The sequence below is a fragment of the Lygodium microphyllum genome, chromosome 13 (genome assembly GCF_053477565.2).
Source record: "Lygodium microphyllum isolate KBCC chromosome 13, Lygodium_microphyllum_v1.1.10, whole genome shotgun sequence".
Lineage (NCBI taxonomy): Eukaryota > Viridiplantae > Streptophyta > Polypodiopsida > Schizaeales > Lygodiaceae > Lygodium > Lygodium microphyllum.
Window position 1 is genome coordinate 38,103,312 of NC_141147.1, and position 18,847 is coordinate 38,122,158.

General features: G+C 38.9%; 1 pseudogene; it reads left to right on the plus strand.

Moving 5' to 3' along the window:
• Positions 1-15,726: 15,726 nt before the first annotated feature.
• LOC148026521 (pyrophosphate-energized vacuolar membrane proton pump 1 pseudogene) lies at positions 15,727-17,317 on the plus strand (annotated as a pseudogene).
• Positions 17,318-18,847: the final 1,530 nt, after the last annotated feature.

The following is an 18,847-nucleotide window of genomic DNA, read 5'->3' on the forward strand; positions in this document are numbered from 1 at the left end:
TCTTATCCTATAATTTTGGGATAGCCATTTATTTGCTGAGTCTTGGATGGAGACTAAGGTTCTAGATGATGGATTTGCCTATGCACGGATCCGAAGCAAGGATGGAAAGAGAGTTATCCAATTCATGACCATTTGTATCAATCATTAGTGAAATAAGGATTCCTTGAGGGATTCCCCTCTTCCAACAAGAGAGGCGGATTTTGGTTAGGTACCACTATCTTGTGAGACGATGGTGGTACGAGTCAAGGAAACCTCTCGCCTCCTAGCATCGGCACTTTTTCCTCATGTGTTTATGGTATATCCATTGAAAGTACTTTGTGTTTTCAGCATATTTGTGAAAAAGAAAAGAAAAAGAATTGATGATTACATGTGTTTTGCAAGAAGAAGACTAGATAGATGGTCCCTATGATGGCCTTTCATGCTCAGATACCATGGAAGAACTTTTGGTATTGGTAAATGCTAACAATGAAGAGTTGTCATATGTCTTACAAGGCCATTGTTTGGAGATGTATTGTGAAATTGTTGATTTCATGCTTCAAAAGAATTTGGGTGTTGAGGATTCTCAACAAAAAGTATTCTTTACTGACATATTTCAGCAAAAATATTTGGGTGTTGTTGTTTATACACTACAAATTTATGTTTATGAGGGTATTTTCATCGAGGGGTGAAACTTGCAAGTTGTAGCAATGAAGCCAGAGTTCAAACAAAATATAAGACACTTGACAAGAAGGTTAGAACAGTTGCAGGACCGCTACCTTTGGATGGTAATGAGATGATTAGGAGATATGCTATGAAACCTCCTTTGCGAGATCTTGCATGTATCGCACATAAGTTTTCACTTGAGACATTAAAAGAGATGAAGATTGGGACTGAAGATTTTCTGCCTCCTAAAGAGGTAAGTTGTTTTGAAGAGATGTTATGCAAACATGAAAAAGCTTTTGCCTTCTTTCCACATGAGATTGGATGCATTGATCCTAGGGTTGTGACACCTATGGTTATCTTTACCATTCCATGTCATGTCACTTGGAATCTACGGCCTATTCCTGTGCCAAGGGCTCACTTTCCCAAATTGGTAGACCTTTTGAAGGAGCAAATCAGGATGGGGATTCTAGACCCATCTTCAGCTCCATATTCCAACAGATGGTTCACAGTTCTTGAGAAGAATGGGACACTCAGATTCATATAGGACCTACAGCCAGTAAACAAGGTCACTATTCGAAATGTTGGTGCTTAGTCTATTGTGGATGAGTTCACTAAAGCTTTTTTTGGATGTGCTATCTATTCACTTGGTGATCTTTATTCTGGATATGATAAGTTCTAGCTTCCCCTTGAGAGCAAAGATTTGACTATGATGAAGACATCCTTAGGCCTTGTCTCAATGTGTATGCTTCCACCTTATATCCTTTACTCCACCAAATAAGCTTCCCCTGATGATATCTCTGCTCCAAGTATTGGTGTTCCAAGTAAGGAATCAACTGGCCCATCAACCTCTTCCATCTCTTGCAGGTTCTTGATTAGCCTAGTATTGACCTGCAAGGCATTTATTTTGTTAGTGCATTTAGAGATAATAAGGTTTAATCTTATTAAGATTAACCTTATTTTTAAATTCCACTCCCTCAAGATCAGCCAGTAATGTCGCAGATTCATTCTTCCCTATTCTTATAATCTTGTAGGGAGTGTTCCATTTGGGCTCAAGTTTTCCTGGAAACAATTCTCTCCATGTATCATAATAAAGAACTAACTATCAATGAGCTACTAGTTCGGTTGCCCATATGATGAATAGGACAAACAAGGTTCTACAAGATTTTATTCCTAAGCTTACTATGCCTTTCATTGATGATTTACCTATCAAGGGTTGTTTGGAAGAAGAAAAAGATAATTCTTTAGATGACCATGGATGCAGATTCTTTGTGGCTTCACATATTAGAGATGTTGAGAGGATTCTTTGCAGATTAAAAGAAGTGAATTTGACCTTATCAAGGTTGAAGTCTATTTTTGGAGCAAGAGAAGTTTTGATTGTTGGACATATGTGTGGATATTATGGCAGGAACCCTTCTCTTGCGAAGGTTGATGCCATAGAGAAGATTGTAGAGACTTGCTCTTCTCCTTTGGAGGTTCGCAGGTTTCTTGGAGCTTGTGTGTTTTATCTTATTTGGATTCCTTATTTTTCTCATATTGTAGATGATCTCTACCAGCTCTTGAGAAAAGGGTAATGTTTTTCTTGGGAGATAAAACATACTAAAGCCATGCAGAAATTGAAGAAATTATTGAGAGCTGCTCTAACTCTTTGAAAGGCAGAATATGAGTGTGGGAGACCTATTGTTCTTACTGTTGATACTAGTCCTATCGACATTGGATGGGCTGTTGGCCAAGATGATGCATATGCAAATAGGTATGCTATTCGATTTGGGGCGAAAGTCCTAGATGAACTACAACAAAGGTATTCACAGGTTAAGACAGAGCTCTTGGGAGTTGCTACGGATAGAGAGTACTTCATTGGAGCTACTATGGTGTGGTTGAGACTGATTGTTTGCCTCTTCTAGGTATGATCACAAGTTTTTCTACTCCAGATATTTCCATGATTGGGTGAATTGGGTACATAAAATCCATGAATCTTAAGTTCAAGCCATAGAACACACTACAACAAAAAAGCCTCATACACACACATTTAGACGCGATTTTTGAATACAGAGAAAAACTTACGGGTGCATCTATCTGCCCGTCTATTTGCGCGTCTATCATTCCGCGTCTATAATCGCATGTATCGACAACTTTACACGCACAAATAGACGCGCAATAGATGCACATATACATGCGTATATAGACACGCTTTTAGACACACTTTTACAAGCACTAATAGATGCGAACAGAAAACAAAAAATGATCTTTTAAAAAAAAAGATATTTCATTTCCTTTTTTAATTTGAATTATGAAGCGCGTGTAGTTTGCATTATAGACGCGCGAATAAACGCTAATTACCTACAATTTAGACGCGTTGATAGACGCGCAAAACAGAATTGGAAAAAAAAAACCAGAGAGCATGTGGTTGCAAAGCTCTCTGGTTTTTTGTTTTCCCCTCCCATACATCAGATTGTGTATTTGGGAAAAAGACAATGTATCTTACGGGCACGAGAATTGAAAGTGAAAGTCTATTTTTTTCATTATATATCAAAGCATTTACAAGGGAAGTTTTGAGTGCTTGCGACCTAAAGCGTGGCCGTAAGCAGTAGGCTCAAAGAGATATCATACATATACAAGAAAAGAAGGCCTCATGAGGAGGTATGGTGCTCCTCTACGAATCTGAAGAGGAAACATCCTCACTAGTACCACCATGGCTACTAGCATCGCTATCCCCCTCCTCGCTATGCTCCATATCTGGGTTTGCCTACACACACAAAAGATTAGGGTTGCTTACATAGACAAGGTGGAGAAAAAGTTATAATTAGTTATACTTTTAATATGAAAGTAAGAAAAACATACCTCCTCTGGCTGTGGAATCCTCATGGCCCGGTTGTATTGGTCCTCAGTGATGAGACCCTCCTCATAAAAGTGAAGCCATGTCGCTGCGCGCTTATGGCCTCGATGGTAACCTACCTCTCTAGGGGTAGGTGTCCTACCAACGATGGTAGTCTGCAAAACATTTGGAGATATACAAACAATTAGATATCACAATATATTAGACTAAAATATATAAAGAATTTAAAGAAATATACATTAAAAAAAACTAGAAATCAAAATATACTTACAAACTCTGCCTTCCACGACTCTCTGCCACCCAATCCGTAATGCGACGATCCCATTGTTTTCATTTGGATCCGTCGCTCCTCTGTGTGCTCGTGACTCTTCACTTTCTCAGCTGCTTTCTTCTTGGCTTTCTTCCACTCTACACGGTGGCACATAGGTGGTTGGTTGTAGGCTCCACACCCCTCCTCCAGCCTCCGTAGTGAGTCCCTGGCCTGTGTCATGAGGTGGGATCTTTTGTTGTGAAGCATATCCCTTTCTTTTGTACGTCCCCAATCATCCGAGAATCACTGACCCTCAAGATTTGGGTACCTCCTATGGACTACCCTCAACACCTCCTACCACAAGCCGCTTTTCTGATTTTTTAGGGCAATGAAATAATCTTTATACGTTGCATGCACGACGCTCCTCATGTATGCCATTACATCCCTTCCCTCATCATCATGAAAGATGCCACCGGCATCTGTAACTCTATAGTAATGGCGTACAACCTCCTCTACATGATCTACTGGTGAGGGTGATCACTCGCCACCTCCTAGGCAACCCCCACATAACCCTCGTCCTTCCCCTTGACTCTCCCTCCTCCCTCTCTGTCGACTGTCCTCTGCCTCGCTGGACGCACGAGCTTTTGCAGATGCACGTGCTTCTGCAGATGCTTCTTCTTCAGCCGATGCACGTGGAGCACGTGGAGTACCTGCATATGGAGTACCTACATATGGAGTACCTGTATGTGGAGTACCTGCATGTGGAGTTTGGGAAGTAGTGCCAGGCAAAGATGCTAGAGGCGTCCCAAACATGGCACTGAACACCTCGTCCACTGTGGGAGAGCAGCCAAGGTGTCTGGTCATCTCTCCCATGAAGTCTTCCCTACTAGGAAAACCTCCAAAAAATGCATTGACCCCCCTGCCAAAGGAGGCCAATGTATCATTCATGCGATCCACATCTGGGTCATTGCTAGATGAACCAGGATACGATATCTGCAAAAAAAACACAAGAAAAAGACAAATTTATTTGCATACAAAAAACATAGGAGGATATTATGCAGTACAAGCAACTCATGGATGAGGGGTGGAGGTGACTATCCATAGACTAGAGCGCACATTGAGGCCTATATGCCTAGGTGAGGGCTCTAATTCACGAGATCCACATGTAGAACACACAAGTTTCAATCTCACTTTATGTAAAGAATGTAATGTTTGTATAAATGTGTATAAAAGTATACCATTTTCTAATTTGTCACTTTTAGATCTAACTAGACTTCTATTTAGGAGTTAATCAATACCACGCAACAAGATTCTGCTTTAGGTGATATCACATAATAGGATCTTGCAGTTTTTAATGTGTATAAAAGTATAACATTGCAGTTTTTAAGCCTTTGACATAACATTGCTATTCATCTTCTGTCGAGCGCGTCTATTTGCGCATCTAACATGCAGACAGACGCGCTGCCAGACGCGCATCCCAGGTCAATGTGCGTCTATTTGCGCATCTAATCTGCAGCACAAATGCATTGCTAGACGCACATCCCAGGTCAATGTGTGTCTATTTGCGCATCTAACCTGCAGCACAAACGCGCTTCCAGACGCGTATCCCAGGTCAATGTGCGTCTAAAATTGCGTGTAAAATGCATGGCTACGATTCTTTACAGCACGCGTATCATCGCGTGTGCATTGCAGAGCACACGCGCCAGCACACGCGCTGTAAGACGCCCTCTCAGACGCACTGAGAGGAGACAGTTTTTGCGCATCTATGTTCGCGTCTACACTGAGATGTTGACGCGGTAGTAGACGCGCTGGGTCAGCCGATTTTGGACCAATGACAACCATTGACGATTTACATAATGCAATACATTATAATGGAATAAAAAATGAGCAATACACAGACAGAGTAGAGAGAGGAAGAGAGAAACAAAGAGAGAGAGAGAGAGAGAGAGAGAGAGAGAGAGAGAGAGAGACTCACCTTGGGTGTTTCGTGTGGCGGGTGGTGGTGCTTCTCCTTCTCCTCTTCCTCTCCTTGGTAAGTTACCCTCCCTTGATGCTTGTTTGCTTGCTTGCTGCTTCTTCTTATTCTCCTCTTTCTTGTTCTCTCTTTCTTCCTCTCCTTGGCTTTCCTTTTTCCCTTCTTGTGTGTTTGAAATGAAAGAAGAGGTGAGTCATGAGGAGGTGAGGCATGAAGAGACTAGGTGAGGCATGAAGAGATTGCATGTCGGCTAAACTCAAGCTTCAGAACTGCAAAAAACACAGGAAACGAAAGGCGCAGTTTGAAAAGAAATGATTTAAATATGGTTTGAATTTTGACGTGTGCGTCTATTTTCGTGTGTATATGTGCATCTGTTTTTGAGATAGACGTGAGTATAGACACGATTGTAGACGCGAATATAGACGAGTAGGCAGATGCGGATTTAGACGCGCATTTGGGATTTATCATGATGTTTTGTTTTTAAGATAAGTTTTGATAGTGAATTCTTCTTAAGTTTTGATAAGTTAAGATAAGTTAAGATAAGTTTTAAGATGATGATTTTTGTATATTTAAAATTAAGATCTTATGTAAACATATCAATGACAAATATTTTGATGTTGTCATGAATTAGGTTTAATCATGTCGATGTCGTCACCACCTAGTGTAGTGCAAGCTGGTGAGTCAATGAGCACATCCTCAGGTGAGGATGAAACATTGGGTCTTCATAATCGAGATGCATGGCTACGACGAAAAATTAGATGCATGTGTGATCGTTGTCGAGGGTGTATTTTTCGAGCACGTCGAATTGCAATGTCACACCTCAGCTTGTATGGAGAATGGGACCAAGAAAAATCACCGGTATTCATTGTTTTTTTTTACCACTAAGATTGCTAGTCTATGTTACAGGAATTATATATCAACGTACATGAAACTCCCTTTTGTGGTTGAGCAGGATGTGGTGCTACATCCTCAGATGCTCCCTCCTGGGCATTGAGAGGCTGCAAAACGTCGACGCGAGGAGGCAGAGTCTTCAAGAAGAGTAGAGACTGACGACCATGATAGTACCCCTCATGAAATGCCCCATCAAGTCGTAGAGGATGAGATTTTGGACAACATGGTACACCATCTATTTTCACAACCAGTTCAGGGAGAAGGTCACTCTACGAAGCCAGATGATCCACTATATGTAGCATCATCTACTCCGTTGTATGAAGGTTGTACGTACTCCGTTCTTCGTGCGTCCCTCGAGATACTTAACTTACAAACAATTTATGGATGGAGTAATGTCAGTTTGGATGCGTTATTGAAGTAGGTATCAATTCAGTTTGGCTTATATATGAATCATAATATTAATTGTTCTATTTTGAAATCAGACAGAAATATACGTTGGTGGTTTTTTAACTCACTTTTAAAATATATGTAGGTTATTATCACAAATGCTTCCAAAAGGAAACAAATTGCCAACTAAGAGAGAGCAAGCAAGACATTACTTGACATCTCTAGGAGGCCTCGATTATGTCAAGATCCATGTATGTGTCAATGATTGTCTTATTTCGTGGGATTCATGAGTTCGCACGAGAGTGTCCTGTTTGCGGCGAATCAAGATATGAAGTGGAGATGAAGTCAATGGATGTGCCTCGTAAGGTTTTGCGACATTTTTTTATTGTTCCACGTATAAAACTTATGTTCAAGTGTAAGTCTATTGGAAAGCTCATGTCATGGCATGCTAGTCATCATTCAAGTGATGGAAAATGGAGGATCCCTGCAGACACACCCGCATGGCAACATATAGATAATTTGTGGCCCGTTTTCAAAGAAGACCCAAGAAATTTGAGATTTGGTTTAGGTATGGATGGAATCAATCCATTTGGCATCAAAAGCACATCATACAGTGTATGGCCAGTGGTATTGGTGAACTATAATATTCCTCCATCCATGGCAATTAAAAAGGGACATGTGATGTTGTCCCTTCTGATTCCTAGAAAGCACAAGGTAAAAAACATGGACATTTACTTAAAGCCTTTGATTGAAGAGTTAGAAATGTTATGGGAAGGTATTGAGGTGCAAGATACAAGTGCATTTGCATCCTCTAGAGATTTCACATTGAAGGCCATGTTGTTGTGGACCATGCATGACTTTCCAAGATACGGAGAGTGTTCAGGTACATGTATATAACTCTATATTTGAAATTCAAGACTTGAATCAATTGCATTTTATTAATTCACTTGTTTTTTCAGGTTAAACCACGTCAGGATATCATGCATGTCCTATTTGCGGTCCCTCTCTAGTTTCCTCTAGGCCGACACGTTTAAAGAAGGTTATCTATGACAATCATCATCGATTTCTTCCTATTGACCATCCCAAATATGTTCTCCCTACTAATGGAATGACTCCACAATCTCTAACCATTCGAGATTGGAAGGAGAGATGGATTAATGCCGACAGCTACCCTCCACTCGGCATGAGTCGGTAAGAAGTATATTTCTATCGATTTGACTTTAAAGTATTTAGCATGATGAAATGTTTACATAATATATTGTTTGTTTGTTAGGTTCTCTATATTCTTTCATCTTCCGTATTGGATTGAACTCAAGATCAATCACCTATTGGACCCCATGCACATATTCAAAAATGTTGTATCTACATTATGGGATCACTTGATAGGGGCTCGCGATTCAGTTAATGTAAGGGAGGATTTACGTAACATTGGTCGCATGAGACGAGCCTGGCCACGAATTGAACCCAGAGGAAAGATTGAGCTACCCCATGCACCTTGGATATTGTCAAAGAACGAGGAAAAAATTGTGAAGGAACAAATATATAGCTTTTGAACACCCACAGGATGTATGAGATGTCTCAAGGGAGCCTTCATAAAGAAAAAGAAAAGAGGTGTGGAGCAACTATGTGGTTTGAAGTCCCATGATTGGCACAAAATGATTCAAGTAAGGGTATCTCTAACCATGAATATAGTAATTAGTGGCGTAACTATGTGTAAACTTTGGGGTATGATGACTTTTTCCTCTACTGACAATTTGCATCTATGAATATTGTTTACATTCAGTTCGTACTTCCTACTAGCATATCCCATTGTGCCTCCAAAGATGTACGTGATATCATTTACAAGATGGGAGAGCTTGTGAGGTGTGTATACATTGTATTTTTTCATTATATATCTTTGAATTTCTACACAAAAATAAACAATTCTCAAATACATCTTGACAGATACGTGAGCTCGAAGGAAATTGATCCAAACACATTGCAAGATACTCGAGTATTATCTCTTGAGGTGGTTTGTTTGGTAGAGGAAATTTTTCCTCGATCCATTTTGACTACTCAATTACATTTACTCGTACATTTGATTGATGAGATCGCACTTTGTGGGATAGTTTATGTAAGGTGGATGTTTTTTCTTGAGCGCTTCATGAAAACCTTGAAAGATTTTGTGAGGCAAAAAGCACGACCTGAGGGAAGCATGGCTGAGGGTTGGTTAGTGCAATCATCCCTTGTTTATATCTCTGAATATCTTGCTGAAGTGGATCCCTCTCAACCACGACTATGGAAAGATGATGAAGACTTGAGGATGACCTCTATAGTACCTCAAGGAAAAGGAATGAGTAAAGTGCTAACAAAAGAAGAACTTTGTAAGTTAAATAGTTTTTGTGTGCTCAATAGTGATGTTATGAGCAAATGGGTGACACTATATAATGAAGCAAGGGAAAGAAGAAAAAGCGAAAGACAAGAATTTCGCACTAGATATGGACGTAATGTCTCATTTCTAGATCATCTAAATGCGCTCCCATGTCATATTGACATAGATTGGTTACATGAGGAAATGGAGAGAATGGAAAAAGAGGAGGAAATTAATATATCTCAAGAAGAGTGGGAATACGCACGAGGTTGCTTATCAAAGGTGAGACATACTATCAATTAATTTGTTTCTATAAGTTTTATTTTATATAAATAATTGACATGTTTGATCTTTTATCTTTTACTACTAGTGCACATTATTCAATGCACTTTGGTGTGAGGGTAAACATCTTCGAACTCAACGTATAGATGAAAAGAGAAATACCCAAGATTGTGGTGTCCTTGCTCAATTCGAGGCTGGCAATGGTACCATGGAAGGTTATTGTGGCTTGATCCAAGATATTCTGAAGCTTGACTTCAGACGATTCTTTATATATGTACTGGATGTGAAGTGGTTTAAAGAAGTTGTAACAAATGGTGAGCATTGCACAATCAGACGCCATCCAAGTGGTTTTGTAATCATTGACTCTACAAAATTTCACCAAAACAAGAATGACACATTAGTACTACCTCAACAATGCAAGCAGGTATATATGCAAAGGCTAATTTTTTTATATGTATACATGTGATACATATACACAATATAATAAGTACTTAAGTTTTTTTCTTTTGTTTTTCAAATACAGGTTGTGTATCATCCAATGGTAAACAATAACCGATGGTGGTATGTCATCCCTATATCTAATCGTTCAAAACCAATATATGGTAATATTACCGACATGGAGATAGTAGATGACAATCCAACAAATAATGATGATGTGCATGATGACACCATAATGGATGATATACGTGATATAGTACAAGATGAACCTTGCAATGATGTTCAAGGAAATGCAGAAGAAGACAATAATGTGATTGTCGATGATATTGATGAAGTTATTGAGGAATATAGCAACACATCTGATAGTGGGATAGACTTATTTGTTTCGTTACCTCTTGGTAACATAGACGTAGAAGTAGATAGTTTAGCAAGGGCTGATCTCATTGAAGATGAGATGGATCATTCACTGTAACATACTTAATTTGCTTATTGATTCAATATATGTGTATTCCTAATTCTATGCTTTTTATCATGCGCACACGTGCATATTCAAGAATCAATAGTCAATTTTAAACCAAGCATTGAATTTTCCATAATAAAAAGGAAGTATCTTTTATCATCTTCAAGTACATAGAGAAATTACGAGATACATATATTGCAATGCTTGCTACTAATCGTAGGTTTCTGTCGCTTGCCGCTAATTACCTATATCAGGCTTGAGGAATTGCCATTCATTAGAGAGCATGAAAAAGTAATTATTAACTCTATTTTTTTAATTCAATGATTCAATGTGTATTCTTAATTCTATGGTTTTTATCATGCGCACATGTGCATGCTCAGGAATCAATTTCAGGTGGTTAAATAATTATTAACTTTGGTTTTTCAATTATGTGAATTGCTAATTTTAGGTGGTTAAATAATTGTGCTTCTGCTAGCACGTCTATATTAGCGTCTATTTGTGCGCATATATATAGACGCAAAATTTGCGTCTATTTACACGCACGTTTACACGCATTTATAGACGCTCTGATAGACGCACCCGACTTTGCGCGTCTAACATCACAAGGAACTTTCAATCGTTCCCCACATAGGCAATTTGGTGAAATATAGGAAATTCTCCAACATTCCTATGTAGACAAGTACATATTCCCCATCTATAACTAGGAAATTGCATTCCCTACATTATCACAATTCTCTATTTCTCAATTCAAGTTGATAATGATGGTTTCGATAAGGTAAGGACAAAGGTCACAAGAAACTCTAAACCACTTACTATATAGAAAGTCCACATTATAACTAGAAAGATTACTAACCAAACTAGGAAGAATGTAGAATTTTCTAGTTAACTAGATAATTTTGCCATCACTAGTCTCTTCTAACTAGTAACATCCTTTTCCTAGATAGTATCTAGAAAATTGAAGCCCTATCTAGCAACATTATCTAGCAAGTTATTGTATAACTAGTAATAATATCAACCTAATTAGAAAATTTTACTTTTTACTAGTCATAACTAGGAAGTACTATCCTCCAACTAGGGAATTATAGATATTCTATCAAGTTAACTTGGAACTCATGATTTTTCTAGGTATAATTAGTAAATAAATATTCATTGATTAGACATTTACATTTGTATAATACTTACTCGCAGCTAAGCATTTCACATTGACACAAAAGTAAGACCACAATTGTTGAAAGGTAATCACAATAACAAAAAAGAAAATTAAAAGAAAGATGTTTAGTACACATGAATAACACAAACTGTGTGGCCCCAACAATAGAGTCATTGCATTTAGCAACAATAACACTTACAATGTTGAGCAAAGTACATGGCCACATTGACCAAGCATATATCATGGCCATGACATCCATCTTATTGCAAAGCTCATGATTATATTAGTGAGAAAAAAGCATATTGCACCAATGGATTAAATAGAAAATCCACACACTAACATCATATTCCGTACTTTCCAAATGAGCAACAAGAGCAAACATTCAAAGTGCATGGCAAGAAAATCACACAATCATATATACCCCATCATGAAAATTAGATAGCCATATTAAAAAGGAAAGCACATTACCAAGTGCATGACCATATTGGTCATGGAAGTGCACATGGAAAAAAAGAACCACCAAGGCAAAGCGCGTAGCCATATTGAGAAAAAGCTAAATTGCATTGCCCAAAACATGTGGCTATAGAAAATAAAGCAAACTACATTGCTAGTTGTATGATGAAATATTATCACCTTTCAAACTAGCACTAAACTTATAAACTTCATATATTAACACAAAAATATAAGTACCAAGGATTCTAGTGATTGCCAACTATTGTAGCTAGCTCTATGTGGAAGCTTGCAACATGATAGATGGGAAGCTACTTTAAGGTTCACTATGAGGTGACTTGAATAACAAGAAGGCTACATCTAAATAGCCTTACAAGGGTGGAAGTATATTACCTTTACAAAGAACTAGTGCTCCAAAACAAAGAAATCCTCATTGGATATTCTCATTTTATTAGGGTTTGAAGTTGAGAAATTCCATAGAAAAGTATCGATGGGAGCATATCAAATTCTCACCAATCTCAAAGGTAGGTGAAATAATTCAAACAATGTAGAAACTCTTGCAAATTCTCAATGGAACATTGAAAGTGCATCATAATAAAAGGAAAACACAAGAGGAAAAGAAGAACAAATTAAGGTTGGAAAAATTTTGAATTTATCTTTTGAGAAAAAATAAGAGAGCTAAAAGAAAAGCATGCGTTTTGTGCTAAGAACATGCTCAACAAGGCCAATATTAAAATAGAGTACTATAAAAAGCAAGGAGGGGAGGAAAGCATGTTGGGCTATTCTCTCCTATACATCTGTAAGGTAGCAAGGGATTTCCTTCTGTCTTCCTATATGTCCTTTCTAATTGATCAGTGTTTTGTATTTTTCTCTTGGTAAAAGGCAGAAGACCTATCTACAGCATGCATCTCGGCCAAAGAAGAGTTTTAAACCTTAAGTCAGTATATGCAGCTGCTTAGCCAATTCTATTTAACCTTGTAGGAAAATTTTGATCTCTCTTAGTATGAATGAAGGACCAAATCAAGGCTCACCACATCAAATACTTTCACGACTGACAGCATCAAACTTGCTATGAGTTTGTTCTCTTTAACTCTCATCTACATGTGTTTTATAGCAAGAGTTTGTCCTCTTTAACTCTCATGGTTGACCAATTGGAGGCATTGTTAGCAGTCAGATCCAGTCGGACAAATTCTGTCCAGGTGCAGTTGGACTGCACAGTTGGACTGCCACGTGGCAGTCCGACCTGTCCTATCAGTTGGCTGCATTTAATGCAGCCGACATGCCTATTAGCAGTCAGATCCAGTCGGACAAATTCTGTCCAGGTGCAGTTGGACTGCACAGTTGGACTGCCACGTGGCAATCCGACCTGTCTTGTCAGTTGGCTGCATTTAATGCATCCGACATGCCTATTTCTGGTGCCTGTTTTCTGGCTATTTATAGCTGAGATTTTTGCAGTCTACAGACACTTTTCTACCGCAGATTACAAATTGGTGGCTCGCGCAGATTCCATCTTTGTTCGCAGATTTCTGACAGGAGACAGTGCAGACTGCAGCGGACTTCGAGGTGAACAGCAGTTGCATCGTAGAGGTGGAGACACGTAGTCCAGCGCACTACACCCGTGTACATATCTGCATATCTTTGTATACAGCACACTTTATACAACAGATCTTCATCTTCCACTATCTCTTTCTCTCTCTTCTCTCTCTTTGCGTTCTCTCTCTGTCCTACGCTTCCACACCACTGCACTCTAACAAGCATATGGTGTGATGTTGATGTGGTAGAGTTCTCTTATTTTGGTATTCCAGCCGCAACCCCTAAGCAAGAGGTATACACAGAGCTGGTTGAAGGTTTAAGGGGCAATGATCCATCCATCGGTCCAGGATCTCAGGTAAAAAGCCAGTGAATAACTTCAAAGTTTGAATACAAAGTGCTTGTCTTGAAATTTAGTCATTCTATAATTTTACGTTTGTTTTGGAGGTGTGCATCTTACAACCAAGTTTCTAAATTTTATCTCAAGGATTAGTTGCATAGCCTTAGAGCATCGTCATAATCTGGATGTGTCGACCCTTTTGATGTCATGCTGGTGGTCTTAGTTCAATTTTCGGATCAACTATAGGCCCTTTTATGTAATCAAGATTGATGTCTTATATTGATCTAACAAACTGTTTAGTATTTTTTATTTAATTGAGTTGTATAAACTAGCATATCAAATGAGGGCATTTGATGCATTATGATAGTGTATAGTTTAGTGGCAGATTGATATGTCTACATTGATATTCGAGGGGCATCACTCTCGAATCTATCATCATTTTGTTTGCCGATATACTCAATTGCAGCATGATGATGTCCATATTTGTGTATAGAAAATAGAAATGACCATCTCATGTGTTTTTGTGTTTCTCGTGTCATTAGATGTTTTCCACACATTTTTCCCCTCCTTTCCATAAACTTTGAGAAATGCTGAGAGTGTGTACATGCTTCATCATATATCAATTAAACAACTAATGGCGTTTTTTACACTGTAGAGGTGAAGATTGGCAGATTTTTAGTTGCAATATATGTAAATAATTGTTGCATCATTACTAGTTTGACAATTTTGATACGTTTCTCTCTCTGGTGAATTTCACAGGTTGCAGGTCAAGAGACATTTGGTACACTTGGAGCCATAGTACAGAGTAGGACAGGGACTCGTCAGGTTGCGTTTCTGACAAATCGACATGTTGTGGTTGATTTGGACTACCCCAACCAGAAGATGTTCCATCCACTGCCTCCAAATGTTGGTCCTGGTGTTTATTTGGGTGCAGTGGAAAGGGCAACGTCTTTTATTAGATGAGTGATGGTATGGCATTTTTACAAGTGTGAATCCAGGTTTCCCTCTTTGCTACTTGTTTTTGAGCTGTGTGTTGTTAAGGCATTCTGTATTGTCCATTTTATAAACTTCTCTATGAGTTGAAATAAGAATTCTGGTTTCAGTTTCTTGATATGACAATATTGATACTTGATGATGTTTGCTCATGCGGCAGAGACATTTGTGCGAGCTGATGGTGCTTTCATTCCATTTAGGGCAGTTTTGATGTCTCCAAAGTCACAACTACTATCAAAGGGGCAGGTGAGATGGGAGATGTTATAACTATTGACTTGCAAGAAAACATCAACAGCATCGTGGGGAGGAGGGTAATAAAAGTTGGCAAAAGCTCAGGGCTAACAGAAGAAAGCATCATGGCATATGCCTTTGAGTACAATGACGAGAATGGAAATTGCTTTTTCACTGATTTTCTGATTGTGGGCGAGAACTAGTAGGAATTTGACATGCAGGGAGACAGTGGCAGCCTGGTACTGATGTAGGGAGACAGTGACAGTGACAGTGAGACAGTGAGACAGTGACAGTGAGACAGTGACAGTGATAGTGGCATTTGACATGCAGGGAGACATGAATATGTACTTGGAATGGGCAGAGATTAATGATGCATTTGCTCACCTTTCCAATTCAACATCTTAACTTTGCAAGAATGTAGTGTAGCTCCTGAAGCGGTTTTACTTTGTGCCTTAGCAGTATTTTGTTAACTAACTTGTGGGGTATAATTGCTGGTGCAGATGGTATAACTAACTTATTAAGTAATGAAGATGCAGATGATTGTGACCAACCACCACCAGATCGCTATCGCAACCGGTCTCTTGGCCTTCGAGCACAAGTCCAGGCCTGCCAGCAATGGCTACACCTTCCTCGACAACAACGACACCCACAGTCACAACATTGTCAATGAATCATCAGATTGTGACGAGGAGGATAGATTGGATGAGGAATCAGATGCATTAGCTATTAGGAAATGCGCTGAAATTCAGCAAGCCATATCCATAGGAGCCACTTCAATTTTGTTGACAGAGTACAAGTATTTGGTTTATTTCATGGGCATATTTGCTGCTATCATTTTTTTGTTCCTGGGATCTGTGAAGGGGTTCAGTACTAAGCCCCAGCCTTGCAGATACGATCCAAAGCTCTCTGTACAACAATTTTCACTACAGTTGCATTTATATTGGGAGCTTTAATGGAGCTTTGACGTCCATAGTGTCAGGATTTTTGGGCATGATGATCACAACATATGCGAATGCTCGCACAACTTTGGAAGCCAGAAAAGGGAAAGGCAAAGTATTCAAAATCGCCTTCCAATCAGATTCGGTGATGGGTTTCTTACTTGCTGCTAATGTCCTCATAGTTTTATACATCACTATAAAACTGTTCCAGCTTTATTACAAGGATGATTGGGAGGGCCTTTTTGAGGCCATCACTGGCAATGGGCCTGGATGCTCATCCGTGGCTCTATTTGAAAGGGTTGGAGGTGGAATCTATACCAAAACTGCGGATGTTGGAGCAGATCTTGTTGGAAAAGTAGAAAGGAATATCCCAGAGGACGATCAGCGAAATCCAGCGATCATTGCTGACAATGTGGGTGATAATGTGGGAGATATTGCTGGAATGGGTTCAGATTTGTTTGGCTCCTTTGTTGAAGCTTCTTGCGCAGCTCTTGTTGTGGCTTCGATGTCATCATTTGGCACAAATCATGACTTCACTGCTATGTGCTTCCCTCTACTCATTAACTCTATGGGCATTGTGGTGTGCCTCATCACAACCTTGTTCGCAACTGATGTGTTCGAGATCTCAAATCTAAGGGATATTGAATCTACACTGAAGAGACAGTTGCTGATATCCACCATCTTAATGACATTCGGTGCAGCTTTTGTTTGTTGGTTGGCACTACCATCCACGTTTTACATATATGATCCTAACGGTGGTGCAGAGATGGTTCAAAATTGGAAACTATTTTTTTGCATTGGAGTAGGGCTTTAGGCAGGGTTGGTAATTGGCTACGTTACAGAGTATTTCACCAGCAATACATACAGACCAGTCCAGGATGTTGCTGATTCTTGCAGGACAGGAGCTACTACCAATGTCATCTTTGGTTTGGCACTTGGCTACAAGTCTGTAATTGTTCCAATATTTGCTATTGTTGTTGCCATCTATGTCAGCCATACCATAGCAGCCATGTACGGGATCACAGTTGTAGCTCTTGGAATGCTTTGTACCATTGCCACCTGTCTAGCCATAGATGCATATGGTCCCATAAGTGATAATGCTGGTATCGCAACCGATCTCTGGATGACCATGATACTTCTTACACATCTCTCCACAAGAAGCGCAGCCGCAGTATAGACTATGAGGCCGCGAAGGCTTTCAAGATGGATAGATTCCTCAACCATAGGACTTCTTCAAAGTCCAGCTTGTGGCATCAACAACCCCCAGTGATAGCACTTTGGGGGAGCGCTTTCTCAGATTAGAAGAGATGAAACTGCAGATGCAGAGAGAGTCTGAGCGATTTCGTGATGATCTGGAGGCCAGGCGTACAAAGATGTTCCTAGAGTCCCAGAAGCAGATTGCTGAGATGTTTGCTTGGGCTTTGAGCAGCAGTAAGAAAAATAATGAGCTCTTGCTGATGATTGTTGGTAGTTTGTTCATCATTTGATTATTCTAAATGTTTCTTTCTTCTAGCTGATTTTTGGCTCTTCATACTACGTTTCATACCATTTCATCTATATTACAGCTAATGCGTTGAAATTATTCAACGCTTTGTTTATAAGAAATGTTTCGAGCTGATGGGATGATATTTCATTTCATTCTTATTCCAACTGTTGAAATGTTCCAGCTGATGTTTCATTATTATTCCAGCTGTTGAGTTGTTCTAGCTGATGTTTCATTGTTTCCAGTTGTTGTTTTGTCTATTTTCAGTTGATTCATCTGTTCAAGCTTATGTTTATTCTGCTTGATGTTTTATCTATTCTAGCTAAGGAGCTGATGTTGCAGCTAATGTGTGCTCACTTGATGCACTTCTGGGGTTCCACTTCCGGTGTCCCATGTCTCTCTTCTCTTCTCTCTTCCTCCATTCCTCATCTCTCTCGTGCACTGTTCAACAAGAAGTCTATAAGATGCTTCAAACCAGAAGGAGAAGTTGGTGAGCCCATAAAAGTATGAACAATGAATTCCTTGTTTTCACCTACTCAATTTACTATCAGATGGTGTAAAGAACAGGGCAAAAAAGGTATGCGTGTTTTGATGTTTTATAAATGTCTCTTATGTTTCTAAACTTTGGTTTATTATGTGTACATAAAGGTAACAAAATCATAAATGATGGTACAAGAGATAATGGAACAATGACAGCTAAGGAGGTCATTGGCCCTAATGTCTCTTCAAATCACGATACAGGTATATGTCTTTATTTCTACTAAACTTTGAAAATTAAAATTTGTACATATTTTACATCTTGCTTTATTAGGTGATTCATTTTGAGATTAACTAGCTTTAATTAGTCTCTTTGTCTAATTTAAAATGTTCATAGTTATTCATATTTTTAAACTTTGAGTAATTATGTGTATATATATAAATATAGATTAAAGAACAACAAAAGGTGGGAAAAGAGGTAATGTAAGAAAGGGAGATCAGGAGGTTACTTGCAATAATGTTTCTTCAAGTCAAGATGCAGGTACCAACTTTAAGGATAAAAAACTTGTATAAATTTGGTGACCCAAATTTATACAAAATATCTAATTACTTTCTTTTGTGTTATTGAAATTTTTCATAACCTTGTATTATCGTGAGCTTTGGTTAACTCTATGTATATATAGGTAAACAAGTTACTAAAGATGACACAAGAGACAATGCAAGAAAGCAAGACATTGAGATTGCTTG